Genomic DNA, 7,307 nt, shown 5'->3' with positions numbered 1-7,307 from the left:
CCTAATTATCCTAACTTGCTACGTTATTTTATATTTTTTATTTCACCTTTATTTAACCAGGTAGGCTAGTTGAGAACAAGTTGTCATTTACAACTGCGACCTGGCCAAGATAAAGCATAGCAGTGTGACACAACAACACAGTTACACATGGAATAAACAAACATACAGTCAATAATACAATAGAAAAAGTCTATACAGTGTGTGCAAATGAGGAAGGATAAGGGAGGTAAGGCAATAAATAGGCCATAATGATGAAATAATTACAATAAAGCAATTAAACACTGGAGTGATAGATGTGCAGAAGATGAGTGTGCAAGTAGAGATACTGGGGCGCAAAGGAGCAAAATAAATCATATAAATAACAGTATGGGGATGAGGTAGTTGGATGGGCTATTTACATATGCTATTTGCAGTGATCTGTGAGCTGCTCTGATAGCTGGTGCTTAAAGTTAGTGAGGGAGATATGAGTCTTCAGCTTCAGTGATTTTTGCAGTTTGTTCCAGTCATTGGCAGCAGAGAACTGTAAGGAAAGGCGGCCAATTGAGGAATTGGCTTTGGGGGTGACCAGTGAGTTTATAGTCTAACCAGACACATAGGTATTTGTGGTTGTCCACATATTCTAAGTCAGAACCGTCCAGAGTACTGATGGGGGCATGTGTGGGCAGCGATCGGTTGAAGAGCATGCGTTTAGTTTTACATGCATTTAAGAGCAGTTGGTGGCCACAGAAGGAGAGTTGTATGGCATTGAAGCTCGTCTGGAGGTTAGTTAACACAGTGTCCAAAGAAGGGCCAAGAGTATACAGAATGGTTGTCGTCTGCATAGAGGTGGATCAGTGAATCACCAGCAGCAAGAGCGACATCATTGATGTATTCAGAGAAGAGAGTCGGCCCAAGAATTGAATCCTATGGCACCCCCATAGAGACTGCCAGAGGTCAAGACAACAGGCCCTTCGATTTGACACACTGAACTCTGTCTGAGAAGTAGTTGGTGATCCAGGCGAGGCAGTCATTTGAGAAACCAAGGCTGATGAGTCTGCCCGATAAGGATGTGGTGATTGACAGAGTCGAATGCCTTGGCCAGGTCGAGGAATACAGCTGCACAGTATTGTCTTTTATTGATGGTGTTTATGATATCATTTAGGACCTTGAACGTGGCTGAGGTACACCCATGACCAACTTGGAAACCAGATTGCATAGCGGAGACGGTACGGTGGGATTCGAAATGTTCAGTGATCTGTTTGTTAACTTGGCTTTCGAAGACCTTAGAAGGGTAGGATAGATATAGGTCTGTAGCAGTTTGGGTCTAGAGTGTCTCCCCCTTTGAAGAGGGGGATGACCGCGGCAGATTTCCAATCTTTGGGAATCTCAGACGACATGAAAGAGGTTGAACAGGCTAGTAATAGGGGTTGCAATAATTTCGGCAGATAATTTTAGAAAGAGAGGGTCCAGATTGTCTATCCCAGCTGATTTTGTAGGAGTCCAGATTTTGCAGCTCTTTCAGAACATCAGCTATCTGGATTTGGGAGAAATGGGGGAGGCTTCTGCACATTGATGTGGGGGGTGCAGGGCTGTTGACCGGGGTAGGGGTAGCCAAGTGGAAAGCATGGCCTGCCATAGAAAAATGCCTATTGATATTCTCAATTATCGTGGATATATTGGCGGTGAGTGTTTCCTAGCCTCAGTGCAGTGGGCAGCTGGGAGGAGGTGCTATTATTCTCCGTGGAATATACAGTGTCCCAGAACTTTTTGGAGTTTGTGCTAAAGGCAGCAAATGTACGTTTGAAAAAGCTAGCCTTTGCTTTCCTAATTGCCTGTGTATATTGGTTCCTAACTTCCCTGAAAAGTTTCATGCCACGGGGGTGTTGAAGGAATTTAATTCCTCTGTTTTAATTCCCAATTAAAATTAAACACTCTGTCAATTCATAAGAATAAGCCCGATCTTAAAAGTCAAGTAACAGCCTTTATTCAAGAGAGTACTGAGTAAATACACATTTTACCACAGGTTATAAACTGAAAATGACGTCAGCGTTTTCTAAATGTTCCGTCTCTTCTTGACACTGGTAGAAAGGCCCTATAGCTCTCAAGCCTTCCCTCCTCGCCTAGAGCCAAGGTCAGTCAGTGTAGATAAGCATTCTAGACAGTCTGGAGATATGGTTCATTCATTTGTACCAAGGAACAGACCATCATTGTTCTAAACTCTTGACTACATTCACTACATTATATTCAATACTGGGATCAAGAGAGAAAATTCATACATGTACAGTAGCATAATAGTATTCTGATTAGTACATCCTGTTTGAAATGTATACATAATTAGTCATTATAGATAAAAAAATCCCTTAACAGGGGGCTATTCGATGCTAATGTAGTACGCCGCAGGATGTTTTTGTGCTGGTCAAGGGCAGTCAGGTCTGGAGTTAACCAAGGGCTATATCTGTTCCTGGTTCTACGTTTTTTGAATGGGGAATGCTTATTTAAGATGGCGAGGAAAGCACTTTTAAAGAATAACCAGGCATACTCTACTGATGGAATGAGGTCAATATCCTTCCAGGAACCCCTGGCCAGGGCGATTAGAAAGGCCTGCTCGCTGAAGTGTTTTACAGTGATGAGCGGTGGTTGTTTTACCGCAGACCCATTAAGGACGCAGGCAATGAGGCAGTGATTGCTGAGATCCTGATTGAAGACAGCAGAGGTGTATTTGGAGGGCAGGTGTGTTAGGCTGATATCTATGAGGGTGCCCGTGTTCACAGATTTGGGGTTGAACCTGGTAGGTTCATTGATAATTTGTGTGAGGTTGAGGGCATCAAGCTTAGATTGTAGAATGGCCGGGGTGTTAAGCATGTCCCAGTTAGGTCACCTAACAGCACGAGCTCTGAAGTTAGACGGGGGAAAATCAATTCACATATGGTGTCAAGGGCACAGCTGGGGGCAGAAGGTGGTCTATAGCACGCGGCAACAGTGAGAGACTTGTTTCTGGAAAGGTGGATTTTTAAAAGCAGAAGCTCAAATTGTATGGGCACAGACCTGGATAGTAAGACAGAACGCTGCAGGCTATCTCTGCAGTAGATTGCAACTCCGCCCCCTTTGGCAGTTCTATCTTGTCGGAAAATGTCAGGGTTAATACAAAGTATTAACTTAAGGGGGCTGAATAATTTTGTACGCCCAATTTTTCAGTTTTTGATTTGTTAAAAAAGTTTGAAATATCCAATAAATGTCGTTCCACTTCATGATTGTGTCCCACTTGTTGTTGATTCTTCACAAAAAAATACAGTTTCATATCTTTATGTTTGAAGCCTGAAATGTGGCAAAGGGTCGCAAAGTTCAAGGGGGCCGAATACTTTCGCAAGGCACTGTATATTATCTTTCTCTAACTCACCAAGACCCTCAATGAGCTTGCCATGTTAGGCCAATTTCTTTAACCTGTTAAAAATTGACAATATATGCAGAGACATATTAGAAATATGGCTCTGAATACAGGCTGTAGCATATACTGTGAGATCACAAGTTACATTGCATTTGGAAAATATTCAGACCCCTTGACTTTCTCCACATTTTGTTACATTACAGCCTTATTCTAAAATGGATTTAATTGTTTTTTCCCCCCTCACCAATCTACACACAATACCCCATAATGACAAAGCAAAAACAGGTTTTTAGAAATGTTTTGAAATGTATATATTTTTTTACTGATATCACATTTACATAAGTGTTCAGACGCTTTACTCAGTACTTTGTTGAAGCACCTCTGGAAGCAATTACAGCCTCAAGTCTTTTGAGGTTTGACGCGTCAAGCTTGTTCCTCACATTCTTCTGTGCAGAACCTCTCAAGCTCTTTTAGGTTGGATGGGGATTGTCGCTGCACAGATATTTTCAGGTCTCTCTAGAGATGTTCGATCGGGTTCAAGTCCAGGCTCTGGCTGGGACACTCAAGGACATTCAGAGACTTGTCCCGAAGCCACTCCTGCATTGTCTTGGCTGTGTGCTTACGGTTGTTGTCCTGTGGGAAGATGAAAATTTGCCGTAGTTTGAGGCCCTAAGCGCTCTGGAGCAGGTTTTCATCAAGGATCTCTCTGCACTGTTCATCTATCCCTCGATCCAACAATCCCCACAGCATGATGCTGCCACCACAATGCTTCACCGTACGGATAGTGCAAGGTTTCCTCCAGACGTGACACTTGGCATTTAGGCCAAAGAGTTCAATCTTGGTTTCATCAGACCAGAGAGTCTTGTTTCTCATGGTCTGAGAGTCTTTAGGTGCCTTTTGACAAACTCCAACGGGCTGTCATGAGCCTTTAACTGAGGAGTGGCTTCCGTCTTGCCACTCTATAATAATGTGCTGATTGGTGGAGTGCTGCAGAGATGGTTCTCCCATTTCCACAGAGGAACTTTAGATCTCTGTCAGTGACCACTGAGTTCTTGGTCACCTCCCTGTCCAAGACCCTTTTCAAATCAAAATCGAATCAAAGTTTATTTGTCACGTGCGCCGAATACAACAGGTGTAAACCTTACAGTGAAATGCTTACTTACAGGGTCTAACCAATGGTGCCAAAAAAAAGGTGTGTGTGTGTAGGTAAGTGAGGAAATAAAACAACAATAGAAAGACATTTGAAAAAAGAGTAGCAAGGCTATATACAGACACCTGTTAGTCAGGTTTATTGGGGTAGTATGTACATGTAGGTATCGTTAAAGTGACTGTGCATATATGATGTACAGAGAGTAGCAGAAGCGTAAAAAGAGGGGTTGGCGGGTGGTGGGACACAATGCAGATAGCCCGGTTAGTCAATGTGCGGGAGCACTGGTTGGTTGGGCCAATTGAGGTAGTATGTACATGAATGTATAGTTAAAGTGACTATGCATATAAGATAAACAAAGAGTAGCAGCAGCGTCAAAGAGTTTTTTTTGGGGGGGGGGGCAGACAATGCAAATAGTCCATTGGTTACTTGTTCAGGAGTCTTATGGCTTCGGGGTAAAAACTGTTGAGAAGCCTTTTTGTCCTAGACTTGGCACTCCGGTACTGCTTGCCATGCGGTAGTAGAGAGAACAGTCTATGACTGGGTTGGCTGGGGTCTTTGACCATTTTTAGGGCGTTCCTCTGACACGCCTGGTGTAGAGGTCCTGGATGGCAGGCAGCTTTGCCTCAGTGATGTACTGGGCCGTACGCACTACCCTCTGAAGTGCCTTGCGGTCGGAGGCCGAGCAATTGCTGTACCAGGCAGTGATGCAACCAGTCAGAATGCTCTCGATCTTGCAGCTGTAGAACCTTTTGAGGATCTCAGGACCCATGCCAAACCTCTTTAGTTTCCTGAGGGGGAATAGGCATTGTCGTGCCCTCTTCACGACTGTCTTGGTGTGTTTGGACCAATCTAGTTTGTTGTTGATGTGGACACCAAGGAATTTGAAGCTCTCAACCTGCTCCACTACAGCCGAGTCGATGGTTATGGGGACGTGCTCGGTGCTCCTTTTCCTGTAGTCCACAATCATCTCCTTAGTCTTTGTTACAGTGAGGGATAGGTTGTTATTCTGGCACACCCAGGCCAGGTCTCTGACCTCCTCCCTATAGGCTGTCTCTTCGTTGTCGGTGATCAGGCCTACCACTGTTGTGTCGTCAGCAAACTTAATGATGGTGTTGGAGTCGTGCCTGGCCATGCAGTCCTGGGTGAACAGGGAGTACAGGAGGGGACTGAGCACGCACCCCTGGGGAGCTCCAGTGTTGAGGATCAGCGTGTCAGATGTGTTGCTACCTACCCTCACCACCTGGGGGCGGCCTGTCAGGAAGTCCAGGATCCAGTTGCAGAGGGAGGTGTTTAGTCCCAGGATCCTTAGCTTAGTGATGAGCTTTGAGGGTACTATGGTGTTGAACGCTGAGCTGTAGCCAATGAACAGCATTCTCACATAGGTGTTCCTTTTATCCAGGTGGGAAAGGGCAGTGTGGTGTGCGATAGAGATTGCATCTCCTGTGGATCTGTTTGGGCAGTATGCAATTTGGAGTGGGTCTAGGGTTTCTGGGATAATGTTTCTGGGATAACCCAAACTGCTACAGACCGATATCTATCCTACCCTGCCTTTCTAAGGTCTTCGAAGGTCAAGTTAACAAACAGATCACCGACCATTTCGAATCCCACCGTACCTTCTCCACTATGCAATCTGGTTTCAGAGCTGGTCATGGGTGTACCTCAGCCACGCTCAAGGTCCTAAACGATATCTTAACCGCCATCGATTAGAAACAATACTGTGCAGTTGTATTCATTGACCTGGCCAAGACTTTCGACTCTGTCAATCACCACATCCTCATCAACAGACTCAACAGCCTTGGTTTCTCAATTGACTGCCTTGCCTGGTTCACCAACTACTTCTCCGACACAGTTCAGTGTGTCGAATCTGAGTGCCTGTTGTCTGGGCCACTGGCAGTCTTTATGGGGGTGCCACAGGGTTCAATTCTTGGGCTGACTCTCTTCTCTGTATATATTAATGATGTCGCTCTTGCTGATCGTGAGTTTCTGATCCACCTCTATGCAGACGACACCATTCTGTATACATCTGGCCCTTCTTTGGACACTGTGTTAACAACCCTCCAGACAAGCTTCAATGCCATACAACTCTCCTTCCGTGGCCTCCAACTGCTCTTAAATACAAGTAAAACTAAATGCATTATCTTCAACTGATCGCTGCCTGCACCTGCCCGCCCGTCCAGCATCACTACTCTGGACGGTTCTGACATAGAATATGTGGACAACCACAAATACCTAGGTGTCTTGTTAGACTGTTAACTCTTCTTCCAGACTCACATCAAACATCTCCAATCCAAAGTTAAATCTAGAATTGGCTTCCTATTTCGCAACAAAGCATCCTTCACTCATGCTGCCATCCTACCAATCCTTGACTTCGTCGATGTCATTTACAAGATAGCCTCCAATACCCTACTCAATAAATTGGAAGCAGTCTATCACAATGCCATCCGTTTTGTCACCAAAGCCCCATATACTACCCACCACTGCGACCTGTACGCTCTAGTTGGCTGGTCCTCGCTTCATACTCGTCGCCAAACCCACTGGCTCCAGGTCATCTACAAGACCCTGATAGGTAAAGCACTGCCTTATCTCTGCTCGCTGGTCACCATAGCTGCACCCACCCATAGCACGCGTTCCAGCAGGTATATCTCACTTGTCACCCCCAAAGCCAATTCCTCATCTGGCCACTTCTCCTTCCAGTTCTCTGCTGCCAATGACTGGAATTAACTACAAAAATCTCTGAAACTGGAAACACTTATCTCTCTCACTAGCTTTAGCCACCAGCTGTCAGAGCAGCTC

The sequence above is a fragment of the Oncorhynchus kisutch genome, linkage group LG6 (assembly GCF_002021735.2).
Source record: "Oncorhynchus kisutch isolate 150728-3 linkage group LG6, Okis_V2, whole genome shotgun sequence".
Lineage (NCBI taxonomy): Eukaryota > Metazoa > Chordata > Actinopteri > Salmoniformes > Salmonidae > Oncorhynchus > Oncorhynchus kisutch.
The sequence above is the reverse complement of the archived record's forward strand: the minus strand, read 5'-3'. Positions refer to the sequence as shown.